A 27,141-nucleotide genomic window follows, 5' to 3' on the forward strand; every position below is an offset into this window, starting at 1 on the left:
TGGCTCGGAGATGCACTCGTGGCCCAAAGAGGAAGGGATTTGAGTTTGTGGTCTGTACAGCTCTGTCCGTCAAACGCCTGAGAAACACTTGGGAGAAAGCCGCCTGGGTTAAATCCCCACACCCTCTTGTTCCTTCCTCCTCCCAGCCACCGCTCCGAGCCCTCCTGGGAACACAGCAACAAGCCCAGGGCCAAGCAATCCTCCTGGAGAGCCTGGAGAGGGACCAAAGGGCCTCTTCTGCCTCCAGCTGGGGGCGCAAGCCCTCTGCCCTCCAGCTGGCGCAGGGAGCCGCCTAGCAAAAGGGAACCGTGTGCATCTGCCCTCAGCCTGGGCACTGCAACCCTCCCAACTGGCAGAAAGCCCCCTGTGCCCACTGCAGGCCACACTGCCCCAGCCAACATCCCAGGATGTGCTGGGACCCGGCGCTGGCATGCCCACGGTGCTTTGTGCTGCACAAGCATGGCCCTGCGGAGCTGTGCTCCAGGGAGATGAGTATAAGCCTGTCTGCGCCCAGCCCCCTCCAGCTGCCCCACTGCACCATCACACTTCCTGGCCTGTTCGTGGCCCGGCTCTCAGCTCCTGGCAGGCCCTGGGGGTCTCTCGCCCCCCGGCTCTGTCAGGCCGTGGAAGCACAGCCACACAGAAGTGCAACAGCCGATGAGCCGCTCACCTGCCTCTCAGCTGATTCGAGCATTTGCCTCTCAGGGGCAAGGCAGGCAGCTTCATGCCTTCCAGGGCCTGCCTCCCCGGTGGGCCATGCCGCTGGCCAGCATAGCCAGAGCCCAGCGAGCCCCTGCCGTCCCGACACAGCCCTGGGCAGGGGCCAGCAACAAGCAGCGGGAGACAGGGCTGCTCTGCCTGCCCCCAGTGCTGTACCCAGGCACCGCTCCGGGGCTGCTCATGTGCCAGGAATGGGATGCGTCTGGGGTGCTGGGGTCCCCAGGCAGTTCCTTATCCCCTTTGTGCCTAGCTGTGGGGTGAGGAAATCCCAGGGCAGACATCCCGGCCATCCCTGCTCTGGCACTGCCCTTCTTGCCCAACCGTCCCGCAGACCCCGGCACTGTCCCCTTGTCTCTCACTCCCGTCAGGCCGGTGCCCGGCGGCCCCCCTGTGAGCCACTCTTGGGCAGGACTGGCTGTGGCTTGTGGGAGTTTTTGTCCCAGGCAATGCTCCCGCCCTGCTCCCCCGCTGCCCTACAGAGCTGTGGGCCAGGGCCTGGCAAGCCCAAGTCATAGTTGCAGGAACTGCCCCAGCCTGGGAGGGGGGAAGCTGTCTGAAAACTTGTAATGTCTTCTGGGTCAGATCGTGCTGGGGCAGATGCTGCAGGGCTGACTCTGGCCCCATTATGCCTCCCCCCAGTACTGGTCTCCATTCAGCCCTGGAGTAGGTCAGAGCAGCCACAAGGTGGCTCTGAATTGCCCTAGGCTGGGAGGGCCCTAGCCAGACATTGCTGGAGCACCACACACCCAGGCCATGCTCCTTTCCCCCCTTGCGCCCCACAGCAGGATGCCAGGGGAGCCCGCCTCTGGGGAGCACGGGATGGGGCTGACACACCTTTGCCAGCCTACCTGGGCCCCAGTGAAGTCTCCTGGCAGAGAACACAGGGCACAAGTCACTGCTCTAATCCTCAACTCTCTGCCCCCAGCCCTGTGCCCTCCCCCGTCGGCTCAGGTCTGGGCCACCCACCTTACCCCAGTGGGGGCCTGTGGCCAAGAGGACTTCCCGCCATGCCCGGCCTTTCCCAGGGCTCTCAGCTCCGGCCTTTCCTGCCATGGCAGGGGGCACACAGCTGCTTCCCCACTCCTCTTGTGAGAAGCCAACAGCTGAAAAGTCTGGGGCTGCCCAAAATAGCCGCCAGCCCGCCTGGGCGAGCTATCCCATGACAGCTCCCCAGACAGCCGGCAGCAGCTGGGAGGCAGCACCTGACCTGGCCACTCGGGCGAGCGGAAGCCAGGAGGGGGGCTCACACCCTGCATTAGCCCTCGGGAGCTTCGCTTCCTGTGCACAGCATGGTGTGGCCGGTGACATGAGCCCCTTGGAGACCCCCACAGCCCCAGTCCCTGGGTGCTTGGCGATGAGGCAGGGTGGCCAGGCTGTATGTCGAGAGGCACTTGGGCCTGTATTCATCGCAGCCTCCCGCGCATGAAAGGGGCCCTGCTGGAGCTGGGACGAATGGACCTGTGAGTCCCCGGAGCGCCCACCTGGCCTGCTGCAGGTGGGGTGAGCCATCTGCCCGCTCCCAGCTCAGTGCTTCATCCCTGGCACAGCCCCAGAGGGGAACAGCCTGCCCCTGCCCCCTGCTGTCAGTGCTTGCGCTGTGCCAGGGCCCACAGGCTCCCAGCAGGGCCCACTGCACCGGCTGCCCAGCTCTGCCCCACAGAGCTCGCTGCCTGCCTCGAGGGGTGGGCAGGGGGCCGTGCTGGCTCCAGCACTGGAAGGGTTGAGTCAAGTCTCAAGGGGGCCAGACAGACTTCAGCACAGTTCCCCGGACTGCCTTGCATCCCACAGACCCTGCCCAGCGCAGCTATTTTTGGGGCACCCGTAACCCCATGGATCCAGGGACCCCCTGCTCTGGGATCCCCCCACTTGGCCTGTGCTCTAGAGGGGCTGGGTGCTTTCTCTGGGTCTCAAGGGAACCTGTGGGCTTGGTGCATGATGCCACAGTCTCAGTTCCTGTCTGTGCACTGCCTGAAACCCAGAGATCCTGAAACTGTCCAAACCACGGCGGGGACGGGGAGTTGGCAGGCATTTCTGGGACAAGGCCAGAGAGATGCTGGGAACAAGTGGGGGTCCCCCACCAGCCCTGATGTGCAACATAAAAACATTCTCCAAATGGAAACCTCCAGATTCCCCTGGCGACTTTTTACAGAACACAGTTTAGCCTGTGGAACTCACTGCCACCAGACAGCACAGAGCCGTGGCTGCGGCGGCCAGAAGGGACCATCCTGGTCATCTGGGCTGGCCTCCCACATGCCCAGGCAGTAACGTGGCTCCTTGGGGCAAGGATCTTCGCAGGGTTCAGAGGCGCATGGAGTGCTCCATGGGGTGCTCCAAGAGGGAGGTGGGCAGAGGGTCAGATCCAGAGTGGTGCAGATGGTCCAGGGTGCAGAGGCCCTGGGCTGAGGTGGGTTTACATGTTGGGGGAATTCAGGGAAATTCTGGATTCAAACATTTAGTAACATCCCAGCTGGGGCCAGACTCTCCTCCAGCCAGGCCAGATCCTGCTCTCTGTTCCAGCAGCGGTAACGGGGTAGGAGCCAGGGGAGAAACAGGCCCCACGCACCCCAGGGCAACACATGTCAGGCAGCTCCCTCTGCCCGTCCAGCTGAGCCTGAGCACTCTGCACAGCCCCCTGTGAGAGGGCCCACACCTGCCCGCCCTTCCCTGCACCTCTCACCCCAGTGCTCTGGGGTAGGGTGCAGCACACGCCCTGTGCGATGCCCAAGGGGTCTGCCCAGAACTGTCTCACGGGCTGCGCACCATCCCGGATGCAGGGGAGTAAATCTCAAGAGGGCTGCGGGAGAAGGGCTCTACATCCCCAAACCAGCCTGAGTCGTCCTCTCCCCACACCCGTCAGCATGTCAGAGACCCTGCAGCAAGGGGCCCGGAGAGTGGGTGTGTTTGGAGGGATCCCAGGGCTGGCACCAGGCGCACCTGCCGCTCTGCCAAGCGGGCTGACGCCGGGAGCTGGACAGGCCAGGTTGGGGGGGGCTGTGACACCCTAGGGCTGCAGAGCCTCCAGGGAAGGACACAGGCAGGGCCCTGCGCTCCTGGGAGGGGCAGGGCCCCCTGAAATGCTGCCCCAGCCTCCAGGTCTCACATGCAGCCCTGGCACCTCCAGCCGGCCGGCTCCAAAGGGCTCCGAGTCCCTCTAGTGGTGGCTCAGGCTCATTGCCTCGGCTCGCCCCAGCAGGCCTGGAAGGACGAATTTCCCACGGGGAAATGTCGTTAACACGCAAACCGAGGAAGGACTATTTCCATCCATGCTCACCCCAAGCTACACCCGGGCACAGCCGGGCACAGCTGGAAAATGTGGCCTGTTTGGAGTTCAGTGTAAGGTTGTTTGCTCTGTGGACTTTAACACGTGACGGGGACAATTCGTGATGTAACCGTTATAAAGCTTTGCCTTTTTGAATCTCAGCATCCACTGGCATTAATAATTACTGTCTGCCCCCCCGCCATTCTCTGACCCCCTGTAACTTCCCACAACTGACAGCTTAAAGCGATAATGTGTAAACTCTCATTTTGCACAACTGTGAACATTTAAATGGATAGAAAAATGCTTAAACCCAAATGTCAATGTAATAATGTTATCCATCAACATTATTAACCCATAATAATAAATAACCAATAAACTGGCTCGTGACCAGCCTCAAGGGCCTCGGGCCGCTGCACTTCCCGCAGGCAGCTCCGTTGCCACGTGTGTGCTGTACCTGGCCGCGGGTGGCTGCTCCCCAGCTGTGAGCAGCCCCCGCCTGGGCTACTGAGCAACTCTCCAGCAGCCGTGCAGTTGCTGCTGAACGGACTCTCGGCCTGGGGCCCAAACTCCAGGCGATGGAGTTTTTTCACCCTACCCCCACTCCTATGGCCCTGCTGCTTACAGAGTGGGCACAGCTGAGGGGCTCAGGATGAGCAGGGCGTTTGCTCCCGGAGAGGGGCCAGGCTATGGAGCAGCGCCAGGCTGGGCTTCTCAGAGATGGGGTCCAAATCAGGGGAGGGGCCAAGATTGTGCCAGGAGAGAGGGTTGGGGTCCCAACTGAGACCCCCCAGGCCAGGATCTCTCACAGCACAGAGCTACACAGTGTTGGGGCTAGCCTGAGCCCCGAGCCCCTCGTGAGGCCCTGGCAGAAGCAGCCCGGTTGGCAGTGCCCAGGGGACCTGAAGGCGCACGGTGCCCCTGGAAGCTGGTCCCTTGGAGCCGGAGGTTGGGACCCCCTTGGGCAGCCCATGGGTTGTGAGGGGGAGCGAGTTTGTTAAGCAGGGCAGCATCAATCAGGGCCCCAGGGGGCACCTCCCGCATTAGCTCTGGGCAGTGGAACATGCTGATCTCTCAGTATGAGCACTGGCTGTTTGCTAGGAATCTTTCTGTGCTTGCGGAGAGAGGGGGGAATGGAATTGATGTCACACCAGTCTGGGGAAGGGAAGGCCAGCGGACAGAAAAGGGGGCGTGGTCAGTGTGGTCATATATAAGAGGCGGCACTCAGGCATTGCTTGGAGTTCTGTGCAGGCATGTTGAGTGGGAGGGAGGGAATGAATGAATGAATGAATGAATGAATGAATGAATGAATGAATGAATGAATGCATTCATTCATTCATTCATTCATTCATTCCTTCTAGCCCTGCTCCAGCTAGAGTTCCCTGCTCTTTGAAAACCGATTGGTTTAGTGTTTGTATATCTGGGGACTCAGACATCTAGGAGAATCCCAGGGGCTGGGGGACTCAGCAAAGAGCCAGAAGCATGATCTGAGATCTAGAAAACCTGAGAGACGTAAGGAGCTGAATGTATTTAGCTTATCCAAGGGGAGGCTGGGGGTGACGGATCAGGGTCTGTAGGTACCTACCTACGCATGGGGCTCTCTAATTTAGGAGGCAGAGGCGGACTGAGAACCAGTGCCTGGCAGCTGAAGCCAGATAAACTCAAATTGGAAATTCGATGCGTGTTTTGACAGGGAGGGTAAGTGACCATTGCAGCAATGTACCCAGGGACACACTAGATTCTGTCACACGGAGCTGTTAAACCCAGACTGACGGCTGCCTGCAAGAGACACTCCAGCTCCCCCACAGGTGACTGGTCTCAGGGCAGGAGCCTGTGGGGCAGGTCCCTGGCCTGGGCTATGCAGGGGGTCAGACTAGGTCACAGTGGTCCCTTCTGGCCTTAGCTCTGAAGCTATAAGAGCCTTGAGCTGTCTGTCTGTCATCCCTCTGGGCTGCCCAGAGAAGCTTTCATGGCTGTGTCAGAAATCCCTGAAGTTGGATCTCACAGGGTCCTGTCTGCTCCTGCACAGCCTTCCCCAGCAGACATTTTAAAAGGTTCAGTTCCTTCTAGCCTGCAGAGAGAGGAATAACTAGGAGGCAGCTGTGTAGCACCCACAGTTTCTAAGAGAGGGACAGAGTTTGAGTGTGCAGCCATGGGGGGACTTCAAGATTTGCAGACTGATTACCAGACTGGCATTGAGCTGGGATGCTGTGGCAGCGTGCAGTGGCCACCTGCCTGAACACAGGCAGCCAGGGCATCCGCTTTAGGGCTCTCAGAGAGCTGGTGATTGCTAGGGTCCAGTGATCATGACCAGAACAAAGAGCAATGGTCTCAAGTTGCAGTGGGGGAGGTTTAGGTTGGATATTAGGAAACCCTTTTTCACGAGGAGGGTGGTGAGGCACTGGAATGGGTTACCTAGGAAGGTGGTGGAATCTCCTTCCTTAGAGGGTTTTAAGGTCAGGCTTGACAAAGCCCTGGCTGGGATGATTTAGTTGGGGATTGGTCCTGCTTTGAGCAGGGGGTTGGACTAGACACCTCCTGAGGTCCCTTCCAGTCCTGATATTCTGTGATTCAGATTGTATTCATTATGGACAAACAGATACTCCTGGGGGAAACCTGTGCCAAAAAGTTAAAAATTCTGCATACGATTTTTTAAAATTCTGCAAAATTCTGAACATTTTATTTGTCAAAATAGTACAGTATAATCGTGCTGGTTTCAGTTATTTTGGTAATTTGTTTAAATTACAATACAATAGATGGAGAATGGAAGTGTGGCGGGGGAACATTGGAGGCAATCCTGAAACCCCCTTTGTCTAATAGTAACGTCGCTAGGTCTGACCCTTTATTTCTAGTTATTAGTCAACAAATATATGCAGCCATACGCTCAGTGTTACATCGTAGGCAATTGAAGAGCAAGTGAGGGCAGGGGACTCAATCTCACAATTTATATTTGCTACTGACTGTCTCTGGAAAGGTCAGTAGCAAACAGTGCATGGAGCAGTAGCAAACAGTGCATGTGATAGGAAATGTTTTCAGTCAAAAAATTCAGACCAGTTCTAATGACTGGAGCCCCATAAGCATTTGTAAGGCTATACCGTCCTTTGCAATAAGACTCCTTTACACTACTCTGCCAGTTTAAAGGAGTCTTAAAACTTTTACACCTGTTTTACACTCCTGGGGGAATTCACAAAAAGGATGGGAACAATTCACTAAGCAGGCAGGCTGCTACGTTTGCTCTGTCTGAGGGGACAGAGCCTGCCTCACGCCTAGCTCCTCAAAAACATCTGAAGCCCTGCCCCGGCATGCTGAGTGTGCCGCAATAGCGAGCCAGAGGGACAGAGTGTCTTTCTCTCTCACTTGAATTTCTCCCCAGCACCCCTCCACCCCTGGCAGTGATTTACATCTCTACCGGCTGCTCGGGGCGCGCAAACCAACCTGCCTGCACTGCCAGGGAGGGTGTGTGACCACTCTTGCGGGTTTCCTTTGTTTCCCTGTCAGAAGTCATTTTTCTGCAGGGAAGCAAAGAAATCTGTGGGGGACGTGAATTCTGTGCATGTGCAGTGGCACAGAATTCCCCCAGGAATAAACAGAGGAGAGGGACAACCAGTGATATGTATGCTTGGAGCTTCTCAACTTTGGAGAACAAGCTTTTGTGGAAAGCTATGGGCAAAATTGATTGGGAGGAAAAACTTAGCTAGAAAATGTGAATGAAAATTGGGACTTCTTTAAGAACAGTTTATTAGGTGGGTAAAAAACCACAATTCCACATTAAAGAGAGAGGACAAATTTAGCTAACATCCCACTCTGGTTCAGTGGCAAAGTGAAGGCATAAATTTGAAATAAAAAAGTAACATATAACACATGGGGAAAACAGAGAACTAGGCAACACTGAATATAAATTAGAAGCTATCATGTATAGAAAACTGATAAGGGATGCTAAAGACATCAGGAAAAATCCGTGGCTCATTAGGCTAAAGACAATAAGAAGGGGATTTTAAATCCATCAGGAACAAAATACATCCAGACAATGGTTTTAGCCCATTACTAGAAAGAGATGGTAAAAGAGTTAATAGTGATGCAGAAAAGACACAAATATTCAATAAATAGTTCTGTCTTTGGAAAGAAGCAGGATGAAATACTTGTATCACACAAGAGCCATTAGTAGCTAAGGAGGATGTTAAACAGCATCTACAAGGATAAACATTTTCAGATCATCAGGCCTGGATAACGCGTACCAAAGAGTCCTAAAAGAGCTAGCTGAGGAGATTTCTGGCCTGCAGAAGTTACTTTTAAATAAATCTTGGAATACTGAGAAAATTCCAGGACACTGGCAGGGTTCTAAAGCTGTGACGATATTTACAAAGGGCAAGTGGAATGACTTGGTAATTATAGGCCGATTAGTCTGACAAATCCTGGACAAAATGATGGAAAAGCGAACATGGGATTCAATTGCCAAAGTGTTACATGACAGGAATATACTTCATGCCAGTCAACATGGCTTTATGAAAACTGGATGGTGTCACCCAAACCTGATTTCATTTTTTGATGTGCTTACAAGTCTGGCTGATGACGACAGCGGCACTGACATAATAGACGGCGCTGAGACTTTCTTGGGTGTGTGACTTAGACCTGCACAACACTCTCATTCAGAACTGAGCACGAGCCAATACCAGCGAGACATCAGTTAGGTGGCGTCAGAACAGGCTCAGACAGCTCTCAGAGAGGAAATGTCATGGGCAATCCTCAGCTAGTGGGGTAACGCAGGGGGCTTAACATTTTCATCAGTGGCCTGGAAGCAAATATAAAATCACTGCTGAACAAATTTGCCAATGACACCACGGCTGGAAGAATGGTAAATCCTGCTGAGGATGGGGCAGTCACACAGAGCAACCTGGATCTCTGAGCCAGCTGGACCCATTCAGACAAAAAGTGGTTTAATGCAGGCAAATGCACAGTCCCACCTCTGGGAAAGCCGGCCCCAGTGGCAGAGCAGGCCCTGTGTCCTGGAAAGCAGGGCCATGGAAGGGATTTCGGGGGCCTAATGGACAAGCGGTTTGACAGGAGCTCCCAGTGTGGTGCTGTGGCTATAGAAGAAGGAGGGGAGGGAGGTGACTTCACCTCTGAACACTGCAGCAGAGAGACCCAGGCTGGCACGCTGCGTCCAGTCCTTGGGGCCACATTTGTAAAAGGAGGTTGAAGAACTAGGGAGGGTGCAGGAAAGAGCCCCCCAGATGATTTCAGGGCTGGAGAAAATCCCTGACAGTGACAGCCTTAAAGAGCACCTCAGTCTGTTCAGTGTATGACTAGACGACTGAGCCGAGACTCCTTCGCAGGGAGGAAATCCCAGATCCCAAAGGGCCCTGCAGTGTGGGGGGGAAAGGCCAAGCAGTGATACAGAGCTAATACCAGCCAATCGCAGAGCGCTTCGTAGCCTTTGGAAATGTATCTATCCCACACAGCCCGAGAGGCAGGGCAGGGCTGGGCTGGTGGCCCCGTTGCACAGATGGAAGCTGAGGCACTGAGGGATTTGCCCACGGTCACACGGGCAGGCTGTGGCAGAGCAGGGATCTGAATCCTGCTCTCTCCAGACAAATTCGGAATCGAAAGGAGGCACCAGTGTTTAGAAGGGAGGGTGGCTGACCCCTGGAATGAACTCCCAGGGCAGGGGTGAATTGTCCACCGCTTGATGTCTTCCAGCCCTGCCAGGCTGCCTCTGTGACCTATGCTTTAGCCAGTACGGGGGTACCTGGGTGAGTGTAAGGGCAGGTGTGATGCTGGGGGTCAGGTAGCTGATCCAGTGGTGCCCTCTGGTGGGGGCGGCGGGTTATAGCCCTTCTCCCGCTCGGTCATCAGTATTTCCTGCTATAACTCACAGCTTCTCCAAATCCTGGGAAGTTCTGGCCTCGCCGTCCAGTGTAGGGTGACCAGATGTCTCGATAAAATCGGGACTGTCCTGATTTGTAGGCGTTTGTCCTGCGTCCTGATCGATGTTTGGCCGGGATGCAATTTGTGCCGATATTTCACACTCCTGGTTTGTTTTTTTGTTTTGTTTTGTTTTGTTCCACCGACGGGACTCCATTTCCCCCTGCCCGTTCTGGTAGGACTCCATTTTTTTCTTTCTTTTTTTTCCCCCCCTCTCTGCCGGCGGGACTCCAGGACTCCGCACTTTTTTTTCTGCTGTGCCAGTGGATTTCCGCTTTTTTTTCCCCTCTGCCTGCAGGACTCTGGGTTTTTTGTTTGTTTGTTTCTCTCTCTCTCTCTCTCTCTGCCAGTGGGACTCTGGGACTCTGCACTTTTTTTTTTCCACTGTGCCAGCAGGACTTCCTCCCCACCGCCCCGCCATGTGTCCCGATATATTCTTCATCTCATCTGGTCACCCTAGTCCAGTGGCAGTGAGTTCCACAGGTTGACCATGTGTCTCTCCTGATCACGTTATATCTGACCTCACGCTGAAAGGAAACCTATACAGCACTTTCAGAAGACAGGCCTGGGAGCTGCAGTTCATTACTCTGCCGATCACCAAGAATCCTGGACTGAACAGAGACACTGGATTTATGGCTTATTGCAACAATCTGTAACCCACTAACCCCCTGCCAGCTGCTTCCCCCTTCCTTCTCCTCCTTGCTGTGCCTGGAGGGGTGTTAACAGGCTCCTTCACCCCGAATGGTCCCTTGAAGTGTGTTAACTCCTTATGCTAAACTACCTGCTCCCCCTTGCATGTAGCAGTGACGCTCTCAGCAGCTTCCCCAGACCCGAAGAAGAACTTGTGTGGCGCCAAAGCTTCTTTCTTGCCACCAGCACTTGGTCCAGCCACAGGCCTGACCTCGCCCCCTTGTCTCTATTTCCTTTACCAGTTCTGAGTTTGCCCCTGAGTAACGGGACCCTCTGGCCTCACACACTCCAGGTCTGTGGCTGTGTCTGAATCGTTGTGTTTGGGGCTGGCATGATGCATCTGTGGGGCAGGACAGGAGCCCGAATCCCTGACAGGCTGGGGGGAATTTGCTGCCCTCCTGGCACTTGAGAAAGGGTTGGAGGGACAGGTGCTATATCCTGTCTCAGCGCGAGGGGGAGCCAGGCACCAGGAGAACCAGCCAGTCTCCAGTTCTGGCTTGTGTTCCCTTCCTGAGAAGGGTGCCCACCCACCTGCCCGCCTCTGAGTGGGGCACATGCCCCTTGCGACAGATCCTGCATGTGGTAGACTCGCCACCTGCCTGTGCCTGTCCCCGCTGCATCATCCTGCAGAGCTGCTGCATCTGCCAGAGCGGGAGAGCCAGAGCAGCCTGGGCCGTTCCGCCAGCTTCGGGATGGAGTGCGACAAACAGCCCTTTCTGTGGGGTCAAGGGGCCCCGGCCGACTGCCTCCAAGCCCCACATGGGCGACCACCTCCCCTTCCCATGGCCCCGTGGTCGCTGACAGGTTCCCCTGGTGGGGCTGAGTGCGACATTGCTCACGCTCTGGGATCAGCCCCTGGGGACGGGCCCCATGTCAGGACAGGCCTCGATCAGAAGCGGGGAGGCAAATGTCACGTGACGTCATCTCCTGGGCTCCCACCTGCCCCTGCCCGGGTGCCTATTGCTTCCTCTGCTGGGGTCATCCCACCCCTCAGCCCCTCTCTCCCTGTTCCCCGGTGCGGCAGGGTCCAGCACCCCTGTCCTGCGTCCTCCCCACACCTGCAGCGAGGGCCAGCCCCCGCTCACCAGCTGTCCTGGGGCACCAAGAGATCGGCTATAAGTCGCAGCAGGGACAAGGGGCCCGTTGGCACTCGTGGCAATGCTGTGTCCCATGAGCCTGCTGCAGCCTGCGGGGGGGCTCAGCCCCCAGCAGCACTGGTTGGTCCATCCCACGGCGGGCGAAGGTTACCTGGGCAAGGTCTCTGCTTGCTTCCCACCGGGTGCCCTGGCAGGCACATGCCAGCGGCAGGGAGGCACCGGGCAGGACAGTCTCTGGAGTCCAGGGGATGAGCCAGGATGTTCTGTTGGGTCTGGAGCTGAGGTGTGGGGAGGGGCTGTCAGGGAGCAGCGGATTGCTGGGCCCTAATTCAGTTAATTTGTCCCTGCGGGACACCTCCCCTCCCCAGCCCCGGCCCTCACCCTGGGCAGAGTCAATCCATCTAGAAACTCCAAATGGGCCAGTGCGGGGCAACGAGCCTGGGTCGCAGCTGGCTGAATCTGGGCCTGGGGCTGGGCCAGATACCAGGGTGATGGGCACAGTCAATGGCTAGCTAGAGGTCCCTGTGCACGTCTCCAGCTGAGGACTCCTGGGGCCCTGGGAGACCCCCGTAGGCACCGCCAGTTCCCACACTGGGCGCCCCACCGTGCTGGCCCTGGAGACATGAAAAGGAAGGAGAGGGGTCTGGCCAGAGCACACTGCGGACTGGAGTGCCCTGGGGCTGGAGGACCATTGCCAGCACCCCCCAGGCTGCTCTAAGCTGGGCAGGGCAGAGCAGAGTCCTTCCCGCCCCCTCTGTCTGGGGTGCTGAGTCAATCTGTGCTGGGGAGCTGCGAGGCAGGGGGGTTTGGGGGCCCTGGGCAGGAGCTTTGCATGGGTCTGGGTCACTGATCACTGGCCTGGGGCAGGGGCTGGATGCCGGCCCCACTGAGGGCTGCGACCAGTCACTGAGAGTGTTGGGTGTGGCTTGTTCCCCAGGATAAATCACAGCTGAGTGGAGCTGCAGGCAGGGCCCCTCTTCTGCTCTCTGCCCCCAGTGCAGCCCCCTGCCACTCTGGCCAATGACCCCCACCGGATGGGAAAGGGGGCCCCCTGCCCCAGGCAGCCCTTGCGGCCCTGCTGAGTTTCCACCTTCGCAGGACGCCCTGATGGTGCTCCATGCATGTGGGTTGGGATCTAGGCAGAGAAAAGCCCCACGGGGTCCCAGCCAGCCCTGAGCCTGGCAGGATCGTACCCTATGCTGCATTCCCCAGGGCCTGCCCCCTCTCCGTGGCAGGAAGCCCTGCTCCACTTTGGCCCCTGGATTGCCGTTACTGCTCCCACGGGGTCAGGACTCCCGCCTTAGCCCTGCCCAGGGCTCAGCCCCTGCCGCTCCAGGGCTCCCCGAACACCCGCCAGTGGGTCAGTGTGGTCTGGGAAGGACGTGCCCAGAGCTGAACTTCACAGGGAGGGGCTGTCCCCTCCTGGCTCTGGGCCAGGAGGCTGCTGGGGTGGGGGTCTCCCCACGGCTGCCTCGCCCCCAGTGCCTGGTGGAGCGCTAGCGGGCACAGGGTGGCTGGCACCAGGCTGACAGGGAAATGAGGGCACAGGAGATGTCTCCTCAGTGAGGCACTGGGCTCTGGCTCATGCTTCCTGAGTCAGCAGCTCCCCGCTGGTGCCCCCGCCCATGTCCCCTGGCACTGTCTCTGATCTATGGGGTTCCCCCCACCCAGAAGCGCCCCACAGGCCCCGCCCAGCCCTCTGGGCACTGCACAGGGCATGAACTCTGCCACACACTGTTCATTCTGCCAAAATGTTGACCCTGACTGTTTGCTTGGTGCTTGCGAAGCCAGGAGGGCTCCCTCCCCAGCAGGCCCCGGCCCCCACTAATCCTGCTCAAACATCGTCAGCCAAGGAGCGGCCTTGTTTGCTCAGCACAGGGCAGAACGTGATGGGAACCTGCCGCTGGGCCAGAAGGGCTACATAGGGCGTGGCCCAGGTGTGGGGCATGGGGGCCGTGCCTCGGGCCTGTAGGGGGCTGCCCCGGGCACACCAAGGCCCCCACTCAGAGTGCCGGCAGGAGCTCTTCTTCAGCTCCCTGGCTGAGGGAGGAAGAGTGCAATGAGCTGTGTGCCTGCTCTCCAGGGAGATGGCACATGCAGAGGCACAGGCTGGGCTCTGTGGAGGGCTTCTGGGCTTTGGTCATTTCAAACTCCTGGGCGTGAAGCTGGGGGCCAAAGCCAGGCCGATGCTGGTGCCAGGAACTGCTGGGCATGGTGGGATGGTGCCCACTCGTACTGCATCCTCGGGGGACAGGAGAGGCTGAAGCTGACACACATGAGGAGGGGGAGTCACAGACGCCATGGAGGTGGACCCAAATGACAATGAGGGCGGAGCCAAATGACAATGAGGGGCGGAGTCACAGACAGTAGGGGCGGAGCTGCAGCCAGGAAATAGATGGACTTGCCAGGGAAGACGAGCCCCTGCCCAGGGCAGAGTGGGGTGTGCCTGACCCTCCACTCCGCTGCCTCAGCTCCATGGGGCAGGGCCCTTGTCTTCAGACCCACATGGAGCCCTGCGTTGGGTTGGCACGCCACAGCTAACACATCCCAGCACCGCACCGCACCGCAGAGCCCAGCCCGTGGGCTGGCCCCACGGCTCACTAGCCTGATATGCAATGGGGCATTCTGCCATCAGCCGATTGCACCCCAGGCCGGCCTTCTGGGGACTGATTGTCCAAACCGTGCCCACAGCCTGGCCCTGCCAGCCTGCCGGCCAGGGCATGGGGGGATACCAAGGGGTGCTTGGCCCCACCAGGGAAGGGCCAGTGGAGTCCTGCAAGAGGGATCCTTCCAGCCCGTTGCTGGGGGATCTCTGCCCTGGCACTGTGGGGACATGCCCTGGCAATGGGGCAGGCTCTGTCTCTGTGCCCCACTAGGGCTGTGCACCTGGCCATCCCGGACCCAGCAGACTGGCACGCTCCAGACGAGCTCGGGAGGTCGGCTCCCACTCTGATCACACGTCCCCTGTTAAATGGAGGAGCCCGAGTGCCTGCTCAGAGACCCGGGCTGTGCCCACTTGCCCATGCTACACTCATTGCTTGTGTCCACCTCTGAGACACAGCCTGAGGGGTCCAGACCCTCGCTCGGCCCATCCCCAGAGCACTAGGCAGGGTCCAGTGCTGGCTCAGAGGCAGCGAGGGCTGAGCTGGGGGCACGACAGCTGGTGAAGGAGAAAAGGTTCAGGTGGGCCTGTCAGGCTGGTGGAAGGAAGCGGATGCAGCACCTGCCCCCATGCCAGCGCTTACCTGGGGCCCGGCCCCTTGGCACGTGGGTGTGTGCAAGTGTGTGTGCGTGACTCAGGCCTGTGTGCTGCTATCTCCAATGCCGGCAAGCCAGTGATTGAATTGTTTAGCTCCAGAACATGGGTGGGAACTTGGAGAATTATTGGAAAACCGTTTAGCGTCCTCAGTCCTGGGCTGACGCTTGTGCTTCTCCCCCTGCAAACGCTGGCACTCCCCTGGGCAGGGACGGTGCCTCTCACATGCAGCAGCAGCGCTTGGCATGTGCCACACTCAGCGGGCATCCCGGCTCTAGAGCTCAGCCCTGCAAGAGCTCGGCCCATCCGTGGGACAGGTGGTTCTAACGGAGGGATATGGGGAATTCCTGCCCCTGTGGGGCCAGCTGGGCACGTGCGGCAAGCCCAGCGTCTAGTTTCACTGCAAAGGTTAGCAGGTGAATTTGGGACAGTTGATCCAGGCACGGCCAGGGAGGGGCCAGGCCAGTTTCCCAGCAGCACAGGGCCCAGTCGCTGTTCACACGCCTGCACGCACCCAACTGTAGAGGGGTAAGTCCCCAGCCAAGCGTTACATGGGCTCTCTGGGGCAGGCACCGTGTCTGGTGCCAGAGCCCCATGAGTCCTGACCCTCAGCCTCTCCGGTCTCCCCTTACTGGGCCTCCTGCCTGGATCCACGGATCCCCTCTGCACCATGCCAGGGTTCTGCTGGGCCTGGCTGTGCGAGCCTCCATCCTTGCTACTTACACTTTGGGGCTGGAGCGGCGCATCCCCGAGACGGCTCGGAACCCCCCCGCCCCCTTCCTCCCTCCTGGCCGGCAATTACTGGCTGGTCTTCATACAGCACCTTCCCCTTTCACTTGCTTTTCCTACTTCTTGCAGAAGGCAAGAGCGGCTTCACCCAGATGGGGACTGAGGGGAAGCCTGACCCAGAAACACAGGGCAGCTGATTCCCTGTGTCAGTGTCTTGTCACAGCCAGAGGTCACGAGAGGCTGCTGGAGGCTGGAGCCGTTACCGAGCGAAACCTGAGAGCTGAGCAGAGACCCAGGCCCAGGAGTTTAGGGCCCAGCCAGTAGATGAGGGACAGGGGGCTGGTCCACATTTCCTCCACTATTGACAGTGTGGAATCCACTCAGGATATTGACCATGTGAGGGTCAGGCAGGCCCAGGATGCTGGGGGTGCGGGCGTGTCTGTCTGTCTGCCTGATGGCCCCGGGGTTTCTGCGCTCAGCAGCCGTTCGATTGTTTCGGTGGCGGAGGAAATTGATGCACCTTACTCCCGAGTCTCCCAGGTGCCCCCAGCTGGGCTAGATGGGAGCCTGAGGCTGCTGGAGCACGCAGCCAGGAGGTGTCCCGGGAGCAGGGCTGGCCCCTCTGGATTGCTGGCCTCCCAAAGGGGCTAGACGGGTCCGACCCCTCAGTAAAGGCACTAGCACTGGCTAAAGGTTGCCACCGTTTGCTTGCAGCCCCTACCCTGCACTGGCAAACTGTTCCCTGCTGGCATGCGGCCCCCCCTCACCATCTGCGGTCCCGGTTAATGAGTAGCTCCTGGGTACACAGCTGAGGGGCCATTAAACAGCAGCAGAACAAGCCCCTCGGGTTCCTTTGAACAAAGGGGGGCTGAGTCACTGTTTGTCCTGCCATAATATTTATTGTGGCCTTAGCAAGGGAAGGGCAGGCAGGATGGCAGGGAGCGGGCGTGGGGCAGAGCCCGGGGTGCCCCGCCCAGCCCCTGCTGACTGGCCTGGGGGACGGCGTACAAACCCAGTGCCGAGGATAAAGGTGCCCAGGTCTCATTCCCATGGCAGAGCCCTGGCAGGAACCCCAGCTGGTGCGCCCAGACCAAGCCAGCTGCGCCAGCTCACACCAGCGGGGCATGCGAGCCCCGGGGCCACCCGCTCAGCTCTGCTGCGGCTCAGTGGGGAAGGGGCCCTCTCTGCAGCCACCACTGAAACGCAGCTGCCTCTGGGGTGGAGGGCGGATAGCTGCCCCCATTTCTGGGTGGAGCTGAAGAACAGCTTCCCCAGCAGAGACCCCCAAGGGAAGGTGCCACAGCCCCCAACTCTGGATGGCAGGAGCCCCCCGTCCAGACACTGGGCCATTCCATTGGAACATCAGACCCTCAGATTCCTGCACCAGGACCCTGGACATGCCGTGGTGACCTCATCTCCCCTGGCCCCAGTCACCTGCTCTTTGTGCTGCTGGGGGCCAGGGGCACCAGGGCACGGTCAGCGCTATGGGGCACAGGCAGCCTGAGCCCTCTGCTTTCTCAGAAGCAGTTTGACAGAGGGGAGGGGAACTTCCCTGGAAGGTGCCTGAGCCAGGGGAGCCCGGAACACGCCCTGGGTGACGGGCCCCTGATGGCGAGGAGCAGCGAACTCACCAGACCCGCCCCAGGGCTCAGCTGCCCCATCGGGCTGGGGTGGGGGGTGGAGTCTGCATGTCTCTGCCAGGAGCTGTCGAGATCCTGGGAGCTGAACGTTGGGCACGTGGGTGACTGGCGGCTCTGTTTTTCCATGCCCCCCGCTCCCCCCCGCCATAGTCATGAAACAAATGGGTGGAGTTGTTGAGCACAGTTTGGAGCAGCCCCCTGGAGACCAGGGCCCACTGGAGCTGAGTCCTGCACACGACATGGGAAAGTCTCTGCCCCAAAGCCCTTGTGATTCAGCCAGACACTGAGCAGGTGCCTACTCTCCTGGCTGCTGGCCCCACAGCACTCTGGGGGCCAGGGCTGGACGGAGCTCACCCAGGGGACTGGGAATAAAGGGAAGCTTTTAAAGGACGCTTTTGGTTCCTGACCCTGTTAGCTCTATCGCTGGCCCCCTCCATGTTTCTGGTGGCCCTGCTCCTGCCTCTGGGAGCTGGCAAGCCAGGCCAGGCAGCCGGGTTCCCGGTGGCAGGGGCAGAGCAGATGCGCAGGGCAGGCGAGGGGCTGTGAGGATCTGCTCCAGCTCCAGCGGGACCATTCAGCCTCTTGAGTCCTGGGGTCCCGTGTCCCCTCCACGTGCTGGCTGGTGCAGCTCCCCTCCGGTCAGGCGCTGGGAACCAAGCCTTTTCCTCTGGTTGGAAAACACGTCGTCCAGCAGTGACCTCTGCGAGGTGCCCCCCCCCCCTTCCCCTGCTGTGAGCTTGGCAGCAGCCCAAGTCTCTCCCCCACCCCTGGGAATCACCATAATAAACAAACTGCCCTGCCCGGAGCCCGCCCCGCCTGGCCACGCTGGAGTTATTTCTGGCCACGGGAGCTCAGGAAAGCTGCACTCCAGCTAACCCCATCATGGATGCGCAGGGTGTGTGCGAGGGCGACAGGGCCAAGAGGGACCGGCCTGTGCTCCCTCTGCAGACAGCTGGGCTCCCCGCCTCACTAGGGACCGTCCGGCTGCTACGGACTGGCCCAGGGTTCCTCTGCCAGGGTTGGGCCACATGGCGCCGGGCATGGCCCCAGCACCCGGCAAGGCTGTGTGCCCTCCAAGGCTTATCTGGGCCCTGCCCTGCCGAGTGGGCAGCCTGCGGGGTCTGGCTGCGTTGCACTGGCCTCCTTGCATGTGACACCTGGCGGCGTAGCCCGAGCATTGGAAAGGAATAAATGGAGCTATTCCTATCTCCTAGAACTGGAAGGGACCTCGAAAGGTCATTGAGTCCAGCCCCCTGCCTTCACTAGCAGGATTAAGTACTGGTTTTGCCCCAGATCCCTAAGTGGCCCCCCTCAAGGATTGAACTCACACCCCTGGGTTTATAAACTAAGGAGAAACATTTATGCAGACGTCCATCCTTTGTCTTGCACATTTCTTCCTTGGTATTTGATATATTGCACACCACCATGCCCAGCCCACTCCTTCTCTATCTATCTATCCCCTCCCCACCACGTTATCTATCCATCCCCACTCACCCCCTCTATCTATCTATCCCCACTCACCTCCTCTATCTGACTGTCTATCTATCTATCTATCTATCTATCTATTCCATACACCCCCTCTCTTCTCTTCTCTTCTTTTTTCTCTCCTGGTTCCAGGTGAGAGGAATACAAGGAGGAGCTAATCCCAGAGGCCCGTGAGGTGTCAGTTAGTTTCCCAGAACTGGGGCCGTTGCAGGTGTCCGGGGTGCGTTCCCAGCCCCGGGCAGGGAGTGGGTTGTTAGCTATAATTTTGGGCCCTTCGTAACAGAGCGACACAAAAGGGCCTCTCTGCAGGAGGTGCCGGGTGGGGAAGGCAGAAGCAAAGGCCTCCTGCAACCTGTCATTACATAGAAAAGTCCTGCCAGTCCTAAGGGCTGGGGCAGCACCCTGCCCAGCTAATCACAGGGCCCCGCTAGCGAGGCCCTGGTTCCCCCTGCTCATCCGAGCCTGAGGAGGATCCCTGGGGGATGGGCAATGGCTGGCAATCCAATTAACCTGGCAGCTAAATGACAGGTTGCAGCACGGCGGGACCCTGCCCTACCTGTCCTGGCTGCAGGTGGGAGCCTATAAAAGCCCTGGCCCCTGCTGAGCCCTGCAATAGTGCAGGTCAGGCACCTGCTGAGTCCTGCAGGCTGTGGGCCAAGGCAGGTTTGTGATGCTGAACCTTGCTGGGCAGCAGGAATTCGGCTGGGGCCGGCTGGAGAGAGGAGAGTCTGACTCTGGCAGCGCCATGGGGGGACCCCAGTGAGGGGTTAGCGGATGCCAAAGGGGCTGGTGGGTAGCAGTGGCTGGCTGGAAGGGCCGGCGGATCTGCAAGGCACAGCCGTCTCCAACTGGGCCTGCTCCTGCTCCCTCCACGGACACACAGCTCGGACCTGGTTCCAAGCACGTTTCTCGGGGAGCTGACTGAGGCCAGCACTGGCATGGGCCTGGACCCCACAGCAGGTCTGGGGTGCCTGTGTCCAGGGGAATGGGGCAAAGTGCCCCGGGGTGGGGCTGTTGGGGGAAGCTCTGGGCTTCTCTCAGCCACGAGCACAGAGCTGGGGCCAGGCTGGAAGAGCAGCGACTGCCCACGGATCACTGACATCAGCTATTCGTTAACACACACCTCAGCCCAGGGCTTTGCCTTTCTCACCTCTCATCCCTGCAAAGACTCCCCTGGCTTCCCAGGCCCTCCACCCTTTCTCGTCTCTCTGTCTCCTGGCAGCAGCATTGTCCGGGGACCTCAGCCCCACTGCAGTGGGGCTGGGTGCCAGGACTCCTGGGTTGTGCTCCCAGCTCTGAACCAGGCCCCAGGGCTTTGTGTCACCACCGCTGCCCGGGGCATTGGGAGCCAGATGCCAATGTTAGATCCCCAAGCAGACAGGGCTCGGTGACATCACAGCTGCGATGGAGCTAGGTGGGCCGGGCACAGGAAGGGGAGCGCTGACCTCACCCTGCTCCCCATGGAGACAGCTGCCAGTGCCTCGTCTCCCCGGGCTGGGCTGCAAGCTGGGCATCGTGCGCTGGCTGACACCCCTTTGGGGTCTGGTCATGGCTTGGGGCAGGTTCTCCCCCCGGGGCCTTGCTGTGCCCAGCTTTCAGGATCCCGACCAGCTAGCAGTGTCAGACATGCTGGGAGCCATGCTGCCCACCAGCCCCTCGCTGGGGTCCCCCCATGGCCCTGCCAGAGTCAGACCCTCTTCTCTCCAGCCGGCCCCAGCCAAATTCCTGCTGCCCAGCAAAGTTCAGCATCACAAACCTGCCTTGGCCCACGGCCTGCGGGACTCAGCAGGCGCCTGACCTGGGCTAGTGCAGGGCTCAGCAGGGGCCAGGGTTTTTATAGGCTCCCACCTGCAGCCAGGACAGGTAGGGCAGGGTCCCGCCGTGCTGCAACCTGTCATTTAGCTGCCAGGTTAATTGGATTGCCAGCCATTGCCCATCCCCCAGGGATCCTTCTCAGGCTCGGATGAGCAGGGGGAACCAGGGCCTCGTTAGCAGGGCCCTGTGATTAGCTGGGCAGGGAGCTACCCCTGCCGTGGGACCAGAGGGATGTCACTGAGCGGGGGCAGAGCAGAGGTGCAGAGAACCCTGTCTGGGGCACAGAGGGGAGAGGGCCTCGCCTCCCCCTGCCCCACAGCGGGTGAAGAAGGGGCAGTCGGGCAGACCAGGCCCTGCAAGGCAACACGTCAGTGCTGGACACACCGCTCATGGATCCTAGAATTAATGTGTGGAACCAGTTGTGGAGCTGGGGTTTTCAGCTGTGGGGAAGGGTCACGGGTGGTGCCAGCGCCAAGGGGGCTGGAAAGCAACCTGCCCCGGTGGCTCCTGTGCTGTGAGACCAGCCCCAGCTCCAGGAGCTGGAACAGGGCACATGGGATTGCAGCGTGACGGCGGCGCAGCTGGGCTTATTCACGCAACTGATGTCGTGACATGGGGCTCGAGGTCACAGCACCACAAGACCCCCTGCACCATGTTGCAACACTCGTAGTCGGAAGCTGGGCCCAGCCCCCCGGGACAGGAGCTGCCACTCCTGGGTGAGTGCAGGGTGGGCTTGAAAAGAACATAGGAATGGCCACACTGGGTCAGACCAAAGGTCCATCTAGCCCAGTCTCCTGTCTGCTGACAAGGACCAGTGCCAGGTGCCCCAGAGGGAATGAACAGACTAGGGAATCATCAGTTGGTCCATCCCCTGTCGCCCATTCCCAGCTCCTGGCAAACAGAGGCTAAGGACACCATCCCTGCCCATCCTGGCTAATGGTCATTGATGGACCTATCCTCCAGGAATTTATCTAGTTCTTTTTAGAACTCTGTTAGCGTCTTGGCCTTCACAACATCCTCTGGCAAGGAGTTCCACAGCTTGACTGTAGGTTCTGTGAAGAAATACTTCCTCTTGTTTGTTTAAACCTGCTGCCTATTAATTTTGTTTGGTGACCTCTAGTTCTTGTGTTATGAGGAGGAGTAAATAACACTTCCTTATTCACTTCCTCTACACTGGTCATGATTTTATTGACCTCCATCATATCCCCCCTTAGTTGTCTCTTTTCCAGGCTAAAAAGTCCCAGTCTGATTAATCTCTCTTCATACGGCAGCCGTGGGATGACCAGAACTGGATGCAGTATTCCAGGTGTGGGTGCACCAGGGATTTATATAGAGGCAAGATGCTATTTTCTGTCTTATTTTCCAACCCTTCCTAATGGTTCCTAACATCCCGTTCGCCATTTTTCCCGCAGGCTGACAAGCTCTGTCAGGAACGACATCACAAAATGTCTTGGACCGCACAAGTGCTCAGGGTCCCGCGCCCCGGCAGTGCAGTGCTGCCTCACTGCGGCAGGGACCAAGGGGGCCACCTGGCGCCTCGTGTTTGTTATGCCCCCCCCTTAGCCGGTGAATGCTGAGTGTGGACTCTGCAGCTCCATTTAGTTCTGGGGGGCTGGAGTGGGGAACAACCCATGCGCTGGGTCCCTTGCTCATTACCACCAGCCACCTGAATCCAGCCGAGCCTGGAGGTGTTTCAGAGACGGCAGCGCCAAGGCCCAGGTTCATTTGCCGCCCCCCAACCCCCGCCTTGCTGGGAGAGCTGAGCGGCAGGGCCAGGCAGGCTGGGCACAGAGGGGCTGTTGCAGATAATGGGCTGGCACTTGGTAGCACACATCTGTTGGCTTCTCACTGAGCAGCTCTCTAGCCAGGCAGCTGTACACCTGGGGCCTGGCCCAGCAATTCCCCTGGCTCCCAAGTGCCCCTGCTCCTCCCTGGGCTGCCCCGCCCGGCTTGTCCGGGGATTGTCCCTTGCTCAGCTGGCTGTCCTGGGCACTGAGTGCACAGGGCAACTGGCCACGTTCTGGAGTCAGGATCGGGGCGGCACTAGCCTTTTCCTGGGCTGGGGGCTGAAGGGGCTAGACAGAAAGCGGGGACACACACCACCCTCACTCCTGCAGTTCTGCGCTGCTGCTGGTGGGCTGCTGCCTTCAGAGCTGGGATCCCAGCCAGCAGCTGCTGCTCTCCAACTGCCCAGCTCGGAAGGCAGGGCCGCCACCAGCAGCAGCGAAGTAAGGGCGGCAGTACCACACTGTGCCACCCTTATGTCTGCGTAATGTCTGACCTTTGCACTTGGGGGGGGTACAGGGAGCTAAGGCAAATTTTAGGGTGACTATAGCACCCACATGCCACCCCCCAGCGCTGCCTTGCTCAGGATCCTCCCGGATGTGCCTGGTTTTTGTATCTCACAAGTGGTAGCTCTTGTCCCTTCTCCAAGCAGCCCTCACCCCCTGTTATCTTCCCAGACCCCCAATGCTGGGATCATGCCAGGAATGAGCCCCAGGATCTCTTAATCCCAGCCCTGCCACAGCCATTTCCCTGCTGGAGACTGGCCCTCCAGGGCCTCCTGAGCCCCCGCTCCCCACCCACCCTCAAATCCTAGGAGAACCTTGCCCCCACCTCAACAAAACTGCCCTGACCCCAAGATCAGAGCTTTCCCAGAAGGGGGCTGAAGCCCGTTAGCCAGATGGGTATCTAGACCAGTGAGCTCAGGCCAGCCCCCAACCTTCCTGCAGGTTGGGGCTGGCCCCACAGGCTGGCATGGTCCTGGCCAGGGTCGGGGAAGGGATGATAAAAGGCAGCAATCCCATCTCCTGACAGTGTGGCTCACCACCTAGGAGCCAGTCTGGACACAGCCCACAGAACAGGTGGCAGGAGAGACCCAGGGCAGGGACCTGGCACCATTGTCTTTCCCACCAGAGGCGATGAGTTCACTGGTAGGTTCTGTCCCCACCCCGTCCTTGCACCAAGCTGCTCTCGTATGCTGGGTGCTGCTTTTTCAGACCTTTCCTCCAGGACGCGGGACCCAGCAAGCGAGATACCTGCTGAGGCATCTCGCTGCTTCTCGGAGAGCCAGGGCCTTGTGCTCAGGAGGAGGGGCGCGACCAGACAGAACACCAAGCCGCAGGCACCCCAGGAGCTCTGTGGCTGGGCCAGCCAGCTGGCTGCCTTTGCTATGGGTCCTGCTCTGGGAGAGAGGCTGTGGGTAGCCGGCACCTGGCTGCCAGTTAATAAACTGGCACAGAACTGGGTACATGGCAATTCAGTAACCCTGCAAGAGCCTGGGGTAGTTACTAGCTGTCAAGTGCATCCGATGAAGTGGGTATTCACCCCCGAGAGCTCATGCTCCAATACGTCTGTTAGTCTGTAAGGTGCCCCAGGACTCTTTGCTGCTTCCATTGAACAGAATCACTTCGGGTCTAAAGAGGGAGCCGTGGTTGAGTGTGCAATGACCGCTGGGGGAGAACAGCCAATGCTGGTGGGCAGGACCAGGCTGGCAGGCCTCAGGGGTGCGGCGGGCAGCTGGCACAAAGGGCGCAGCATCGTAGGAACCCATTGTGTGGATGGAGTGACTCAGTCCCAGAGAAACTAAGGAGCTGCCCACCCCATGAGGGAGGAATGACCCCATGCTCCACACAGCTGGCATCCAGCATGTGCTGCCAGCTGGACGTGAACCCCAATAACACACCAGCCTCTCCAGCTTGCTCCCTAGACAAACTGCCAGTGTCCAGTCCTGCATCTCGCTCTGTCAGTGGGGGGGCCTGGGACTTCATTAGAAGGTGAGTGCCCCTCCCCTTGCTGCCCAGCCAGCTGTGAAGTCCTGTTCCTGGGGGAAAACGGTCTTCCTGACCCCCCCAGCTGTCACCTGGTGCCCTGAAGCATGAAGGTTGCTGTTCTTCTGTGTGAGGTCACCCTGGAGCCGCAGCAGCAGCAAAGCCACCCTGCATGACGGGCATAAACAACACACGTGCCCACAGCCCCACTTTTGCAGCATACATAGAGACCCACCCATGCTCATGCAAACATGTGCCCAGTCCCATTCCCACTGTGACGTGCACACACACGGTGACCACGCGATGTGCACACACCTGCGTCAGCCTGCCCTGGTTTTGTGATTCTGTCTGATCTCATCTAATCGGATCCAAACGGCTCCAATCTAACATCACCGCATTCGAGCCCAGGTAATCAGCGCGGGGTGGCTTCTCCAAAGACCCGAGGCAGGCACTGGAAAATCAATGGGCCCATCAGCCTAAACACTGTCAGTGCTTCTGAAACTCTTTTTTAACCTATTCAAATCTGATCCCATTCGGTCTCCAGGGCTGCATTTCTAAAGGCCTGTCTACACTAGCAACTCACCCCAGTTGTGCGAAGGATGTGAACTGACACCGATTTATTTAAACTGGTTCAAACCCCCCTCTCAGCCCCTGGTGGTTGCTCTGATTTTGCTTTAAAAGCAGCTTCGGTTTGGCTCCACTTGCTGGCAAACTGGTGTGACGTTCCCCTGATCCCAGGCTGCTCTAATCGGCTCCAGCCCAAGCTGCTCCATCGCCCTGTGCTTTCCTGAGCCCTTGTCTACACACGCGGGAGCAACAGTTTCATTAAAGCAGTTCAGCCTGGCGTCAGGGCTGGTCCGTGCCCAGTGGCTCCGTACAGCCCCTAGCGCAGAGGCAGCTGAAGTGGGCAAAGTGGAGCACGTTTCTGTGTCTTCCCACAGTGAGGGGTCTAAGACCATGTCGGCAGTGTAGTAATGGCAGGGGGGTTCCATGGCTGTCGCTAATCCGCTCGGCCCCCTGCACCGCTTGCCCCCCCAAGCCTTGCTGCCCGGGCAGCTCCCAGCAGGTCAGAGATGTCAGCATGCAGGTGAGCGACTGGCAGGAAATTGCAGAGCTTGCACGCAGGGATGGGCCCTGCATCGAAGCTGGGTTTGCGCTGGGCTTTGGGAAGGGAGCCAGGGCCAGGTCTCCAGGTCACTGACTGTGAAGGAAACTTGCTCTGAAGCCAATGGCATCCCAGTCTGTCAACAGCTGATGCGGAGCCCATAGGACATTTCCACGGGCAGCTGGCTCCTTGCTTGGGTTTGGTTTGGAACTGGAAACCATGGGGTTGAGGTTGGTGCTTTCCAGTGCCTGTGGCAAGGGCCGGGCAGAGCCAGCGCAGACACCCCAGTGCATTTCAGTGCCCATTGCACGGGGCGGGGCAGTGCTCGTGCAGATGGCATGGGACCCGGTTCCGGCTATGCCGGCCTGTAATTTCTCTTTGAGCCAGAGCAGGTCTTTGAGAAAGCGGCCCCAGGCTTGGTTCAAAGCTGGGAGCATCCACCCTGGCCCCAGATGTTCCCATGGTTAATTCTCTGCATGGAGAAAAAATGGCACCTAATTTCTAGTCTGAATTTGCCTAGCTACAGCTGCAGCCCTTGGATCCTGTCAGCCCTTTGTCCATTAGCCAGAAGAGCCCCTGCTACCGGAAATTCCCACCCCAGGCAGGTGGCCATGCAGTCGCCTCTGAGCAGCTCTTGGGTAAACTCCAGGTGTCTCCTGCGAGGCAGGTTTCCCAGCTGCGAGTCGCTCTTGCAGCTCTTCTCTGAGCCCTTCCCATGGTGCCAGTGACCAGTCTGGCGCGTGCACACCAGAGCGGGACGCAGTGCCCAGGGACAGGCTTACCAGGACTGAATACAGCGTTCACACTGGCGCCCAGCTGCTCCTTGCTCTCCCCCTTCTCCAGTATGGTATGGGGAGCTCTGGTTCGGTTAGTGTTGCCCAGGACCCCTGAGTCCTTCTCAGTGTCACTGTTTGCCAGGGTCCAGGAGCCACCCTGGGAGCGTGCCCTGCGATCTCTGGGCCAGGGGTAGGGCCTTGCATCTGGCGCAGCTAAAAAGCATGTTGTCCTCACGACCCCTGCTACCAAGTGATCCAGATAGCGCTGAACTGCCCAGGCTCCAGCCTCAGTCACCAAGTCTGCAAATGGGGTATATTCTTCCAGACATTGGAAAGCACTGGGTGGAGAACAGCCCTCAGCCCCCCACGGACAGTGATTCCCCCTTTGGAGACCTGTCAGCGAAGCAGCATCTCGCCCTGGGAGATGGGCTGCCCTGATTTTGCAAAGGGTTGATTTTCATATCAGTGCCGCAGACACAGAGCCTGACTGTGCTTGCAGGCCTGGAGGAATGGCTGGATGACACTCCCACTGAGCGCGCTGATGGAGAGCAGGGTCGGTCCGTGAACCCCAGCAAGGCCCGGTGAGGTCCAGATCTCACCCATTATAACATGGACACACCTGTCTCCCCTCTCCCAGAGCCCCTAGGAGAGGAAAAGCCAATGCCCTCCCTTTGTAGATCTGTCCGCATCGGCCTTACAGGTAGGCAACTGACCAGGGGCCCATGGTGCGGGGGGTGGGGGGCACTGTAGTCAGGACTCAAGGGCAGGCCGGGCCTGGGGTGCGAGGCATGGAATGGAGCTCAGGTCAAGGGGCCCAGGGACAGCTCCGGGGGGAGGGAGCCTGGGGAGGCAGCAGTGGCCGGGGTGCCAACCTACACGT

The 27,141-nt window shown here is 59.0% G+C and overlaps 1 long non-coding RNA gene across 2 annotated transcripts in view; it reads right to left on the reverse strand.

The window, feature by feature from the left end:
- Positions 1-27,141, reverse strand: part of LOC142047075 (uncharacterized) — a 381,985-nt gene that overhangs the window by 74,139 nt on the left and 280,705 nt on the right. Inside the window, exon 1 of one of the 2 annotated variants that reach the window (XR_012656213.1) lies at positions 6,350-6,498. The exons of the other annotated variant lie outside the window; for it this stretch is intronic. This is a non-coding gene — a long non-coding RNA (uncharacterized LOC142047075). Of the gene's footprint in view, positions 1-6,349; positions 6,499-27,141 lie in introns of those variants that run through there. 2 annotated transcript variants of the gene reach the window in all.

Source organism: Chelonoidis abingdonii, chromosome 7, assembly GCF_003597395.2.
Source record: "Chelonoidis abingdonii isolate Lonesome George chromosome 7, CheloAbing_2.0, whole genome shotgun sequence".
Classification (NCBI taxonomy): domain Eukaryota; kingdom Metazoa; phylum Chordata; order Testudines; family Testudinidae; genus Chelonoidis; species Chelonoidis abingdonii.